This window comes from Schistocerca cancellata, chromosome 1 (genome assembly GCF_023864275.1).
Source record: "Schistocerca cancellata isolate TAMUIC-IGC-003103 chromosome 1, iqSchCanc2.1, whole genome shotgun sequence".
NCBI lineage: Eukaryota > Metazoa > Arthropoda > Insecta > Orthoptera > Acrididae > Schistocerca > Schistocerca cancellata.
In genome coordinates this window covers 908571159-908585842 of record NC_064626.1, presented here as the reverse complement: position 1 = coordinate 908585842, position 14684 = coordinate 908571159, and the positions used below count along the sequence as shown (strand labels likewise).

Genomic DNA, 14684 nt, shown 5'->3' with positions numbered 1-14684 from the left:
CAATGATGGTCGTATGCGTGTTTGGCGCCGTGCAGGTGAGCGCCACAATCAGGACTGCGTACGACCGAGGCACACAGGGCCAACACCCGGCATCATGGTGTGGGGAGCGATCTCCTACACTGGCCGTACACCACTGGTGATCGTCGAGGGGACACTGAATAGTGCACGGTACATCCAAACCGTCATCGAACCCATCGTTCTACCATTCCTAGACCGGCAAGGGAACTTGCTGTTCCAACAGGACAATGCACGTCCGCATGTATCCCGTGCCACCCAACGTGCTCTAGAAGGTGTAAGTCAACTACCCTGGCCAGCAAGATCTCCGGATCTGTCCCCCATTGAGCATGTTTGGGACTGGATGAAGCGTCGTCTCACGCGGTCTGCACGTCCAGCACGAACGCTGGTCCAACTGAGGCGCCAGGTGGAAATGGCATGGCAAGCCGTTCCACAGGACTACATACAGCATCTCTACGTCTCTATGGGAGAATAGCAGCCTGCATTGCTGCGAAAGGTGGATATACACTGTACTAGTGCCGACATTGTGCATGCTCTGTTGCCTGTGTCTATGTGCCTGTGGTTCTGTCAGTGTGATCATGTGATGTATATGACTCCAGGAATGTGTCAATAAAGTTCCCCCTTCCTGGGACAATGAATTCACGGTGTTCTTATTTCAATTTCCAGGAGTGTATATTGGTCAGACTATTAGGACTGTGGAGAACTGGTGTACTAAGCATAAGCGGCACTCACGCTGACAACAGCCGAGCAAATACACCATTACAGAGCACTGATTGACACCGGTCATCCTACAGAATATAACAACACGGAGATTGTGGTATGCACTTCCATCTATTACGATACTGTTATTAAGGAAGCTGTTGAAATTAAATTAGCAAATAACATTATAAATAGAGATGGTGGTTTTTGTTTGGATTCTGGATGGAATCCTGCTCTCTTAGCTATCAAAAACCATCGATAATTTCCAACGTCGGTCATCTTTGATTTGTGTTACAGTGTATGTGCGTGTTATCTTTACGGAGTTTCGGTGAAAATAGCGCTTACTTGCTCCTGTTTAGCCTTGAAAATGACTGTGTGCGCTCCTGTCAAAATATCGACGGTTGTCGACGACTTTATCTGGCTGATTCCGGTAGGTTACTTGAGAAATGATTTTCTTTATGTTTTTTTCCGTATAAGCTTACTAACAGCATGTATCTTTGTCCAGGTTCTATACTTTCGCAGTAATGTGGAATCTGATAATGTCTTAAATCTTGCAGAGATGAAATATGAAGAACGTCGTACGCAATCGATATCACCTATTTCTTCTGAAGACCTACATATGTGTTATTTATCAGTTAATTTCTTGGAGGAGGAGATTAGTGTTTAACATACCGTCGACAACTAGGTCGTTAGAGACGGAGCACAAGCTCGGATTAGGGAAGGATTGGGAAGGAAATCGGCCGTGCCCTTTCAAAGGAACCATCCCGGTACTTGCCTGAAACGATTTAGGGAAATCACGGAAAACCTAGATCAGGATGGCCGGAGACGGGTTTGAACCATTGTCCTCCCGAATGAGAGTCCAGTGCGCGAACCACTACGCCATCCTGCTCCATTTAATTTCTTGGAAATTCATTCGAATGATTTACATATCGTTAGAAATTGTGTAAACTTTACTAGAAACAGGAAATAGCTCTGAAGACACAGTGAATTGTGATTTGAACGATGATCATTGTGCTAACTAAAGTCCAGAACAAAAGTACAAACCTTCCAAGTCCAAAGAAAACAATGTAAATTTCCTTGGATGAACAAAGGAGAGAGAAAGTGCTCATAGTTAAGCAATTTGTAATGCTCGGTTAATTTTGTAAAATCTGAGCATAAACTATATAAATAAATGAAAGATTTATGCGAAGTATGAAATATGCGCAAAAAAGAAACTCGCAAAAGTGTGAAAGATAAACTACTCAAAAGATTTAGGACGGCTTGTGATGAGAGAGATCTACCAGACTGTAACTTTTGGTTACACAGATTCAGGAAATTATACGGAATAGGAATTCGCAAAATTACGAAGTTTACTTAAAGTAAAAGTTTAGAGATTTCAGTAATAGGTAATACTACAGAGAAATTCTTAGCTAATGTGAAGATTTAGCTTCTTGTTGTCTCTTAAAATGCTGTATATCAAGGCAGTCAGTCAGGTTTCATGCAAGATCTACGAGCAAAGTGCACTTTTTCATTTCTAACGAAAAAAAGACAGACTTACTTGTGGAGTCAATGAATGCTATGACACATTCGCATACAGTAATGCCAGTGCTAAGTAGCACCGGTTAATTTTTCCACAGCTTTGTATTTGTTTTCATGAACCTCAAGGCAATTTAGGACACAAATTTAAAAAAAAGGACTGTTTAGTTGCAAAAATTTGTAATTGGCGTAGGAAAATCTGGAAAAATATGAGAGAATAATTTTCAATATTACAGCTGAAGCGTGTTCTTACCAGTTGCAGAAATTAATGCAATGCTTTTGTTAGGCTCTTGGATTGGACACAGTGACACCTCTGTTTCTAGGAGGACAGTGAAAATAACGAATAATAATGTAACTCGAATACGACTCGGAACCAACAGTGCGATTAGCCTCTCAATAAGGTAATGTTTCCACAGTGTAAAGCATTTTTTTTCGAAAATTTCGGACAAACATAATTTCCAATGTTGTTGTTAAACGTCAGTCATTTATACGTTGTCAGTTTTCATCACCATATTTTATTAATTTGATCAAGTATGCCTGGTGTGGAAAATGGCCACACCCATTTCTTACTCTATCCCGATTCTGTGTAAATAAAAGTAATAATTATAGTGAAGTGCCTGACAGCATTAATTTTTCTTTAAACAGGTGTATCTGATGTAGGGGAAACGTTTGGTTTGGCCATCCATCTAGTTTTTGCGACGACTACAGGGAACAAACAATAACCTGTTTCAGCGTTAGTAAAATATACGTTATTCGAAAATTATCATAGAACTGAGTTGCAGGAATTGTTATAAAATACGTATTTCATGTCAAAAAATTAAAATCCCATTTGATGTAAGTCGTCTGAATGTAACATCATATACTGCCTTGATTTTCTAGTCACTTGTGTGCCATATGTAGATTGAAGGTGGAGAGGGGAAGAAAGGGAAGGAAAGAAAAGGCAGTGGATCACTGCTGTCAGGTGCATAGGGAAATCACGCGGAATCAGCTGCGACGAGAGAAAATGAGCACCGCGAGAAGCTGGGATCTTCTGCTTATTAGGCAGGTGCTTTAACCGCTGCGCCGTCCGGGACACAGCGTTATCACAGCTGCGAGGACTACCTCGGCACTCCTCACGGCCGACTCACACACCCGTCAAGCGCCACCTATACGCAGTCCCTGTCCATCTTCTTCATGTTCGCTACTCTGAGATTCCCACATGAGGTAGGACGTATTTGTGCATCCTCATTGAAGAAGGTCGATCCATTGCCCAGCTATACCAGTCAATCAGTTATATGAATGCATGGTGTCTGTTCTTTCGGATATGTCCGAAAGAACAGACACCAAACATTCGTATACTTGTGTAACAAATACGCTGTCATAACTGTCGATATGAACTGCAAGTTATTCAAGAAATCAATGATTTGAGACATTTTTAGTATGACTGAAGTACCCAAAACTTGAAATTTTGATTTTTCATTGTGTGACACAATGTTCTCTTGTCACGGCTGCTCTGCTTATTCACCGACTAGTGCGCTACGCAGGATGGGTTATACAATCCACTGTTATAAGCGGTTCTTCGTACAGTGAACACTAGTAACTTCAACATAACAAAATGCTTGAAATGCGCTTTAGCAGCTAAAATTTTGGCAGTGGATTTCTTTCGATGTGTTCTGTCGGTGAGAAAAGTTTCTGAGAAGGTTTCGACACGTCGCAGTGGATCATGCCCTTATGAGACGCCTCGTCGTCGCCATATAGAAAAAGCGACCAGGGGAACTGCTGATTTCTCCAAACAACCTATTCAGAGCTCGACTGGGAAACAGTGCCTACAGCACGCCCTTTTCCGCCTCAAACGTTTGTCTTTCTCGCCCAGTATCGATCAACCATTAACAAAATTTCTTTGTGAATGAAAATGTACTTTAAACATTGATCGACATCTTTATCTCTGAACCAGTAGCTTTCTATAGGCGTGGGGTCCTGAGCATTACCAGTCTCTTTTAGTTAATGTGAGAGAATATATTGTTGATGATTACCTTCTCTCGTATTTTTCCGTTATATTCAGTAAACTAACGAGAAGCAATATAAAAAATATACACTTTTCTAATAACAAATCAATTACAACTTACCATATAACCCTAGGACTAAAGTCTAATTTAATATAAGAAATGTTCGTAATACGAGCCTGCCCAGAACTTCATTTGTTAGCAAGATTTTTGACTTCGATATGGTTTTATCTACGTAAAGTCCTGTGTCCTATCCAGTAAGTACTTCGAGACTATCACGAAAACCCTGCTTAGTTAACAGAGAGAACTGTTGCTGGATTGGAAACCCGGTACCTAATCCACTACGTTTTATATCATGTAATTACAAGTTGAAATTTGCCTTTTGAAATGCTATTTTTTGTAATAAATTTGACTTTACAGCTGTTAAAGGCTGTCTTCCTAATAACGTGGTTCCTGATATTTTCATCATCGTGGTACTAATTTTCGTTTGGATTGATTGGTGTACAGAACAAATTTCTTTGGTGGTCTGTTGTAGTAACTATTTTTTACAGTCAAATGGCTGCAATGAAGAGAAATCAGAGGACCTGCAGGACAGTTGCGTTATGTGGGTTGCAAACGAACCAGGCGGAACATAGTTAAGGACTTTCTGATACTTTTGAACAGACTGCACATTAGCACTAACAGTATTACCTTTACTAAAAAGAGAATCAGCAGTAAATGCAAATGGTAATGAGTGACAAGTCATACATTCGAGGTGTGATTGGAAAGTTTTAAGAATGGATCCGCTACTGGTTATTGGTTTGACGGGGGGTACACAGAGGGTGGAGAGTGATTCATTGCCTTGTCCTCAGCGCCCTTCTGAGTCTTATGAACTATTAAAAACGGCTTTTTGAGATAACTGTACGAGCCAGTCAAATGTTCTTGTCTGGTTCAGCAGATTTAAAAATGGCCGCGAATCATCTGAAGATGAACCGCGGTCCGGCCGTCCTTCCACCCAAAAACGAATGAAAATGTTGTGGTAGTTCGCGACTTAGTGCGCTCTGATCGTAGCCTTACAATTAGGGAGACGACTGATAGACTTAATTTAAGTTTCTATGCAGTTCTGTCAATTTTAACTGAAGATCTGAACATGCGCCGAATGTCCGCAAAATTCATTCCAAAATTGTTGTCAGGTGGCCTTAGACAATACTGACTTGAAGTGTGCCAAGAACTGATTAATCGGACTAAAAATGACCCAGATTTGCTAAACAGGGTAATTACAGGTGACGAATCGTGGGTATACGGATATGATCCTGAAATTGAAGTGCAGTCTCCGCAGTGGAAGACTCCAGGTTCACCACGACTGAAAAAAATCACGGCAAAGTCGGTCGAAGGTGAAGACAATGTTGGTGATTTTTTCAATTCTGTCGGTATTGTGCATCATGAATTTACCGATGTAGGACAGACAGTTAACCAGGAATACTACAAATGTGTCCTTGAGCGTTTGTGCGAAAAGGTGCCGAAGAAAAGACCTTCATTGTGGAAAGACAGGAGTTGGGTGCTACACCATGACAATGCTCCGGCTCATCGTGCCTTCTCCGTAGTTGAATTTTTGACTAAATTCAAAATTCCTGTACATTCACAACCGCCATATTCCCCTGATTTGGCCCCTGCGGACTTCTACCTGTTTCCTAAACTGAAATATTCTCTGAAAGGGAAGCGATTTTATTCGATTGAAGACATCCAGGCAAATACGGAGAGCGTCCTTAACACACTTCAGTAAAAAAAATCCAGGAATGTTTCCAAACGTGGGAACACCGTTGGAGTCGGTGTGTTCAGTCAGAAGAGGACTATTTTGAAGGAGATGCATCACAGTAGCATGTAAGTACCACCATTGTACAATTACAGGCCCATTCTTGAAACTTTCCGATCAGACCTCGTACAATCTATGGGAAAAAAAAGAACGACGCACGACGAATGAATTATCCGGATGGGACGGAAATCGGTAGATGTGATTTACATGTACAAACAAACGAATTATTAAAATTTCAGAAGAATTAAATGAATTATTAAAGAGAAAGAGCTTCACAAATTGAACAAGTGAGTAACGTGTTGGTCGACCTCTGGCCCTTATGTAAGCAGTTATTTGGCTTTGTATCGATCGACAGAGTTGTTGGTGTCCTCGTGAGGGATATCGTGCCAAATTCTGTCCAATTGGAGTGTTGGATCGTCAAAATACGGAGATGATTCGAGGGACTTGCCCACAATTCACCAAACGTTCTCAATTGTGTAGAGATCTGGCGACCTTGCTGGTCAAGGCAGGGTTTGGCAAGCACGAAGATTAGCAGTAGAAACACTCGTCGTGTGCGGCTGGGCATTTTCTTGCTGAAATGCAAGACGGGCAACAGGATGGCTCGTAAGAAGTGCAACAAAACGGGACGTAGAATATCGTCGGCGTACCCTTATGCTGTTACGATGCTGCGAATAACAACCGAAGGATACTGGTCTGTTATTTTGCGGATCAGTTCTTTTAACGTACAAAAGTCGCGTACGGTTTTTTTCAGTCGCTTGGGATTTCCCACTGGGCGATATATTAGCGATAAATCCAGACTACGAGAGGGAGCAATGGAAATAGTTCGCCTCTCAAGATACATCATATCCAATACCACTGCTGAAACTTTCTTTTATTGCCTTCCCCTAAATCAGTGAGCGAGCTTTTCATGATCACTGTCAACGCCTTTCGTTCTAGCTTATGAACGTAAGTCGTCAGGACATTTAGTTGTCTCGGATCCCTTAACAATTGTTCTGAGGTCTTTTGAGTACACCTTAATGTAACCTGTTGATCCTGACGCAGCTACATAAATATTATTAATGAATATTTGTATTGCATTAGCATCTAAACTAGTTACCTTCTATGGAGTGTCAATTCTTTCCCATTTCACTCACCTCTCTCTCTCATTTAGTTAAGTACTGCTAGTACTTTCCTCTTGGAACAGTAGCGCAGAAGAGCAAAACGTATTCCAAACACACTTAGAACTATATGCACAAAAATGAAAAGCCAGTAAATAACTTCAAATTCTTAATTGCTGTTAATACCCAGTTATACTATACGTTTCTGTTATATTACGACTTCCAGTTATGGATGATGTAGTAAGTAGTATGCTTTACCATAATAATTGTCTGTAAATAATCAGTTTTGAAAATTTACCTAATTCATCTGCACAAGAAATGATATTTGCAGACGTAGAGCGTGTAGTTTCTCGATTATTTTTAATCCTCCTATACATTCGTATAAAAAATCCACTAACACTGACAGCACATTGAGCCTTTATTACCACCAGAGTGTGCAAAACATTTTACGGCCCCTTACAGCATAGTAACCGCGAACGATGCACAAATTTGAAGTCATCAGAGCAAAACCAAATTCAAATAAGTGAATAAAATCGATGTTGAAAAGGGCGTTAGTGAATACATGAAACAAGGAATTGCGTTCGTAAAAACAAATTATTCTGAGTGACAGTCATGAAGAAGTGAAAGGTCAAAGCACACTGGCTTTCAACAAGCTTTTGGTTCCGTAGATTTGCGTTGTACAGACACCTCATATTCAGTCACGGTGCACAAGTACGTTGAAAGTATGTCGTAAGTCAGCGTATTCTTGCATTATAAAATTCCTTACGCAGCAGGAACGACGAACCGTCAGCCGGTAACTGATCATCTAACCGCTACAATAACCAAAAAATAATACCATGTGAAAACAGGATACTTCTGATGATGGGTATGTAGGTCTACATTTGGATAGTTGGAATTGTCTACAGCGGCGGTTTCCAACCCGTGCGCCGTGGCCCACTTGTGGGCCGCGGGCAGCGTGGCACTGGGCCGTGAGTTCTGTTCGGAAGCCCAAGACAAGATAAAAATTATCGGGAGCTTCATGGTTTCGCTCGTTAGTCGTCAAGATCAGAGACTTTCTTTTTGCAAAGAAAGAAATAGAAATGATGGATCAAAAGAAGCTGCTAAGATGGACTACCAGTATTTTTTTAATGTTGAAAATTACCAATATCGTGTGCCACCATGTTGTTGGAAGTCTACGCCCCTACAGACTGCGCTACAGGGCTGGCGCGCGCCTTTGGCTGGCTGCTAATGGCGTGAACATATAGCGTGAGTCATCTTGACGTGATATGGAATTTTATGTCATTGATTTTACTGGTGTAACAAGCCCTTGATTTTAGGGGCCTTACACTTCTAGAAATGGATGTACAGATCGTTGCCGAGACATTTCATGTGGCGATGTTATATCGCATTACCAACTGACTGCTAGTGGAAGTTCGTTTCTTGTCCTTCTGAAGAAGACAGATTTAAATCCGTTGAAACCATGGTTAAGGTACGCCCACCCGGTTAGCTGAGCGGTCTAACGCACGGCTTTCCGATGTGGGAAGGAGCGCCTGGTCCCCGACACGAATCCGCCCGACGGACTTGTGTCTAGGTCTGGTGAGCCTGCCAGTCTGTGGATGGTTTTTAGGCGGTTTTTCATCTGCCTCGGCGAATTCTGGCTGGTTCCCCTTAATCCGCCTCAGCTACACTATGTCGGCGATTGCTGCGCAAGCAAGTTCTCCACGTACGCGTACCCCATCATTACTCTACCACACAAACATAGGGGCTACAGTCGTCTGGTGTGAGACGTTCCCTGGAGCGGGGGGGGGGGGGGGGGGGCACCGGGGGCCGAACCGCACAAGGGTGAAGTGGACTGCGGTAGCGGTAGTTGCCGTGGGGTTGTGGACAACTGCGGCTGCGGCGGGAACGGAGCCTCTCCGTCGTTTCTAGGTCCCGGGTTAACGTACGATGGTCAAGGTTGGTTGAAAACCACCATTTATTCCAAATGTTCGGCTGTCTTATTCACTTGCTACATAACATGCCACAATCCGATCGTAAGCTGGTAGTTTCTCGGACACAAGTGTTCACAAGAGCGACTCGCTTGAATTTTGGTCGTTTGGTACCGTGGCATTAAAAGAAGGAAGGATGATTGGTGATCTGCATACCGACCAAGCGGCTTTCCGATATAAGAAATGAAGTATTGTTCAGATTTCTTGCTGTCTCTCGAATGCGAGTTGAGAGCGTTAGCGACTACACCAGTTCGCTCAGTCCTCGTGTCGTTACTACTGAATTACTAATCACTGATACAACTGGTGGGCCTTTTTCTAGAAACTGTCTTTGTGAACGAGCCTCATCAATTTTTTTTTTAAAGTGCGGTAATAGACTGAATGTAGATTGTGATTTGGGGCTAAAATTAACCTGTTTTAAGACAGGTAATTAATTCTCTCGAGGGTGATAAATAATGTCAAAAATCCCATTGCGTTCTTTTTAAGACTGACTACTCAATTTTGTGTTTTCAAATGGTTCAAATGGCTCTGAGCACTATGGTACTCAAGATCTGAGGTCATCAGTCCCCTAGAACTTAGAACTACTTAAACCTAACTAACCTAAGGACATCACACACATTCTTTGTGTTTTCATGTAGTTGGTTATAATTCAAGTCTTTTATTTACAAAAAATGTAAATATTTTTCAATCCTTCTTGTACAGTATGTTTTACTAATTAAGGCTACTAGCATACACACACACACACACACACACACACATACAGCCACACACAAACACGCTTTTATATTTAGTTACTGGGCCTCTAAGGCTTTTTCTTTTTACAAAATAGTTGATCGGCAAGGCTAAAAAGGTTGGGAACCGCTTGTCTTCAGATACATGAATACAACACGACTTTTTATATAAAACTAGTTACTTCTGTCGCCAGCGTTGCTATAGTGCAGTAACTAGCGCAGTGATGCTGGATTCGGTGTAACCTTGATAGCGTCTAACCACACAATTGACAGACGCAGTCATTTTGAAACTTAAGCATACATGAGTATTTCCAGAGGTTAATGTCACGTGAAAAGAAAAGAAAAACTAAAGTATCTCCAACAGCTCATCGTAAGAAAACCACTGAACCTTGGAGTTCTACTCCAACACTTGTCCACCGGGCCACAAAGCCAGGTTATATAATTGTAACACACTTTCACAAGGCGCCTATATAGTTGAAATGTCCTTGTATTTCTTTTCTGTGTATTAGTCGCTTCTCTCAAGTCGTCTTTTGGCCGGGCAGGCATTCTAGTGAGTTCAGATATGAAAGTGGATAAGAACGGGCGTCGTCCATCATAAAATGAATGGGCGAGCCGGCGATGGGCCGATCAATTTACCGATAATAGCGCCCATTCTGGCCGCCCCTCACAAACGAATAACTCAGTCCTCGTTTGCCAATCAAAGCGGCGTTACGTGGACAAAATGTCATTATCTGAATGCAAGTGAATCTGGCGCGCTCAAACACAGAGGGGCAGCTAACAACTGACAGAGTGGCACACACAGATAGATGCAAAGTTTGCAAGGAAAACGAGAAAGGGAATCACACGGATAAGACACTCGGAGGTAACTGGCAGAGAAGGGAGAGTATACAGACAGCTCTGATACTTGGGAACAGAAATTTATGGAAAGTGACGTACCTCCTTGGGAGGAATAAAAGGCATAACTCTCTTTCTGCTTGGATGGAATAAATAAGGGACCAACAAATCAATAAAAAGAATTTGCGATGAAGAAGGTTGCAACGAACAAGCGTTATCAGTTTACTGAGTTTCGTATCTGACTCCGTCGAACGAGCGTGTGATTTGTTTCTACATACTGCATACACCTGCGAACATGGTGCGCAGATATTAAAATAAACATATCGTAAAATGTGCGAAGAGACGCAAAAAGAAGATTTCGGGATGCAGTAGAATATTTGATACAGGAGTTCCATTTTGTAGTTGCAACTGAAATATGAAAGAAATATGTGAGAGTATAATGTTTTAAGTTTCGGAATTATTGAAAGAAGATTTGGGTAGTGCATTCAGATAGCTATGATATGGATGGCGTATTATAAAACAATTTATGAAATTGTGCTAGAAAGTTATCGCACGCTGTGCTTTCTACCGACATATCAATAACAGTTGCTGTGAAATGGGTGATACAGTACGTACACGACTTCACAGTCCATTATGTGTGACAACACACATTAACATGTAATTACGGAACTATGGATTCAAATTGTGCTTTATATTAATAATTCAAAAACTAAAGCAGCTTTTAATGCATTACGTACTTTTTTCATGCGCTGTGCAACCTTCTACTTGATATTTTACGTAATTAAAGTATTACGAAAGGGTGGTCGCGAATTCTAGCTCCGACAACTGGTACTGTCCTCACGTGTTGACGCTTCCAAGCATGAACGTTATACCCGACGCGGGCTGTAGGGTGATGTTACATGACACTGCATGAAAAACGCTGAAAATGCGAAAGCGTAGTATTTGCGGCATGGTAGTTACCAAGAATGAAAAAGAAAGCCACATCAGCGGTAGAGGGTACAGAGAGGGTAAGTTTTCCGGTACGAGCGGGTACGGTGGACACCGCCGGCATTCGGGTGAGGGTGCGCAGCGAGCGCTCACTCACCCCGTGAACAGGGCCGCTCTCATGAATGGTCAACGACAGCGTCAGAGTCAGCGTCGGCTAGCGGCGGCTGCGTTGTGGCTGTGGCTGAGCTGTGGCCGAGCGAGTTGCGAGAGGAGGAGGCGCCTGTGCGTTCACAGGCAGCCGGTCGCCGACAGTCGTCCCCGGCGCCGCGGCGCTCCGCCCCTTTTAAAGGGTTGCCGCCGGCGGGTCGATACGCCGGGCGCCGCCAGAGACACCTGGTGGCTGCGGCGCGCGTCGCTATCGCGTCAGCAGCGCCGGCGAGCGTCCGGTGCACACACACACACACACACACACACACACAAAGGCAAGAAGTATTCAGCCCATCCCAAGTGCGGAGGACAATCTCGTAATGAAGAGCTGGCAGCTCCTACCGCCGCGACGAAGAGTCTCCAACGACGCACAGAAAAGAAACACTAGACAATTCGTTACAAGACCACTAATGATCAACAGCCAGCCTCCCCCAATCCCCTACTCGGTTTAAAATAACTACTGATAACAAATGAAGACTCCTTTATCCGTGTCACACTTATATATCTTAAAATATCTGAGCTGAAGCCTTGTGCATCAACAGTGGAGTAGAGAGACAGTTTTGTCATGGCGATGTAACCTGATCTGTAAGCAGCTAGCCGTCAGCAGAGACTTCTGCTGTTTGACTATATTTTCTCAGCCGTCATTGTCTTCTGTAATCCCATTATTGAGAGTTCCTCCTGATTGCTCTTCCTAGACGGTGATTTCACCGAATTTTTCTCGTCAGTCCCTTATTATCAGCAGTAAAATGTTGTTCACATGCGCTTCGCAATATTCAGTAAAGATGGAAGCATGGGTTCAGCAATTTTTTCATCTCCTATTTAACACCTTATACTGTGAAACCACTTTCTTACTTTTCAGTGAAAAAATTCTGCAAAACGTTTTAAGCACATGGTTTGATCATTGCGTCCTCAATATTTGTACCTTCTCATCGAGTGGTGATAAAACCGCTATCGCTCAGTGTGGTTCCTGACAGCCGAAAAAAAAGACCATCAGTATATTCCCATTTAAGGAGCTATAATAATACGTATACTGGTTCATACAGTCATTTAACCCTAGACTACTAAAACATCTTAAAACTGACGATTGCATTTGGTACCAATTCTGGGTTCCCGCCAATCTCGCACTGTCGGTATGGGGTTTAAAACAAGACAGTTTACACTTATTTTGTATATGACACACCATTGGAGACCTTATAATTGTAATTAACTAATGTATAAACTATAAATTCTGACTACCCATGAATAAAATGTTGATTAGTATTTACGATGTTTTGGTAAAAATATGACACCCCCCCACCACCACCTACCCTCTCTCGTCAGTGTTCTAGGGTTAACAGTAGTATTATAGTTTACAAGTACAAAAAAGCTCTTCAATATCAAAATATTTCCCAGACTAGTGGTTTCAAACAAAATTCGAATTGCAAAAAAAGTATTCAGTAGTTTAGATCTCTAACCATAAAAACTATAACCCTGTGGTCAATACTAACTCCTGAAAATACTAATATGGACACCCGAGAAGTGATTGGCACCTCGCATAGCAAAAAAGAGCTGTTACAATATGAACTCCTTGTAAGGGGGAAGACTACTGAGACAAGCCTGATGGAACTAACACAAGAGACTGCTTGGTGCGTGGACCGCTTGTCACAGCTGAGCAAACAGAATACAGAGAAGTTAGGTGCAGCTGTACTCGAAATACTTCTTTACAGTGCAGGCCAATATTGAGTTCATACGGGATAACAGTCCTTCCCGTAAGCAAATACTGCCTATTTAATCTTAATTAATCCATTTAGCCAATCCGTTACAAATTTGTTCCAGATATAATGGTAAGACAGAGTTTTAGGAACCAGGTATTAAATTGTAAGACTTTCCAGGGGCGGATGTAGACTCTGACAACAATCTATTGGTTATGAACTGTAGATTAAAACTGAAGAAACAGCAAAAAGGTGGGAATTTAAGTAGATGGGACCTGGATAAACTGACTAAACAAGAGGTTGTACAGAGTTTCAGGGAGAGCATAAGGGAACAATTGACAGGAATGGGGGAAAAAATACAGTAGAAGAAGAATGGGTAGCTTTGAGAGATGAAGTAGTGAAGGCAGCAGAGGATCAATTAGGTAAAAAGACGAGGGCTAGTAGAAATCCTTGGGTAACAGAAGAAATATTGAATTTAATTGATGAAAGGAGAAAACATAAAAATGCAGTAAATGAAGCAGGCAAAAAGGAATACAAACGTCTCAAAGATGAGATCGACAGGAAATGCAAAATGGCTAAGCAGGGATGGCTAGGGGACAAATGTAAGGATGTAGAGGCTTATCTCACTAGGGGTAAGATAGATACTGCCTACAGGAAAATTAAAGAGACCTTTGGAGAAAAGAGAACCACTTGTATGAATATCAAGAGCTCACATGGAAACCCAGTTCTAAGCAAAGAAGGGAAATCAGAAAGGTGGAAGGAGTATATAGAGGGTCTATACAAGTGCGACGTACTTGAGGACAATATTATGGAAATGGAAGAGGATGTAGCTGAAGATGAAATGGGAGATACGATACTGCGAGAAGAGTTTGACAGAGCACTGAAAGACCTGAGTCGAAACAAGGCCCCTGGAGTAGACAACATTCCAGTAGAACTACTGACAGCCTTGGGAGAGCCAGTCCTGACAAAACTCTACCATCTGGTGAGCAAGATGTATGAGACAGGCGAAATACCCTCAGACTTAAAGAAGAATATAATAATTCCAATCCCAAGGAAAGCAGGTGCTGACAGGTGTGAAAATTACCGAACAATCAGTTTAATAAGTCACGGATGCAAAATACTAACGTGAATTCTTTACAGACGAATGGAAAAACTGGTAGACGCCGACCTCGGGGAAGATCAGTTTGGATTCCGTAGAAATATTGGAACACGTGAGGCAATACTGACCTT

The 14684-nt window shown here is 42.2% G+C and overlaps 1 protein-coding gene across 1 annotated transcript in view; it reads right to left on the bottom strand.

The window, feature by feature from the left end:
* LOC126191042 (uncharacterized) overlaps nucleotides 1–11861 on the bottom strand; it is a 235816-nt gene extending 223955 nt beyond the window's left edge. The window contains exon 1 of the mRNA XM_049931757.1: nucleotides 11714–11861. The gene's annotated coding sequence lies outside the window, so the exon portion shown is untranslated. The remainder of the gene's footprint in view (nucleotides 1–11713) is intronic.
* Between the last annotated feature and the right edge of the window lie 2823 nt (nucleotides 11862–14684).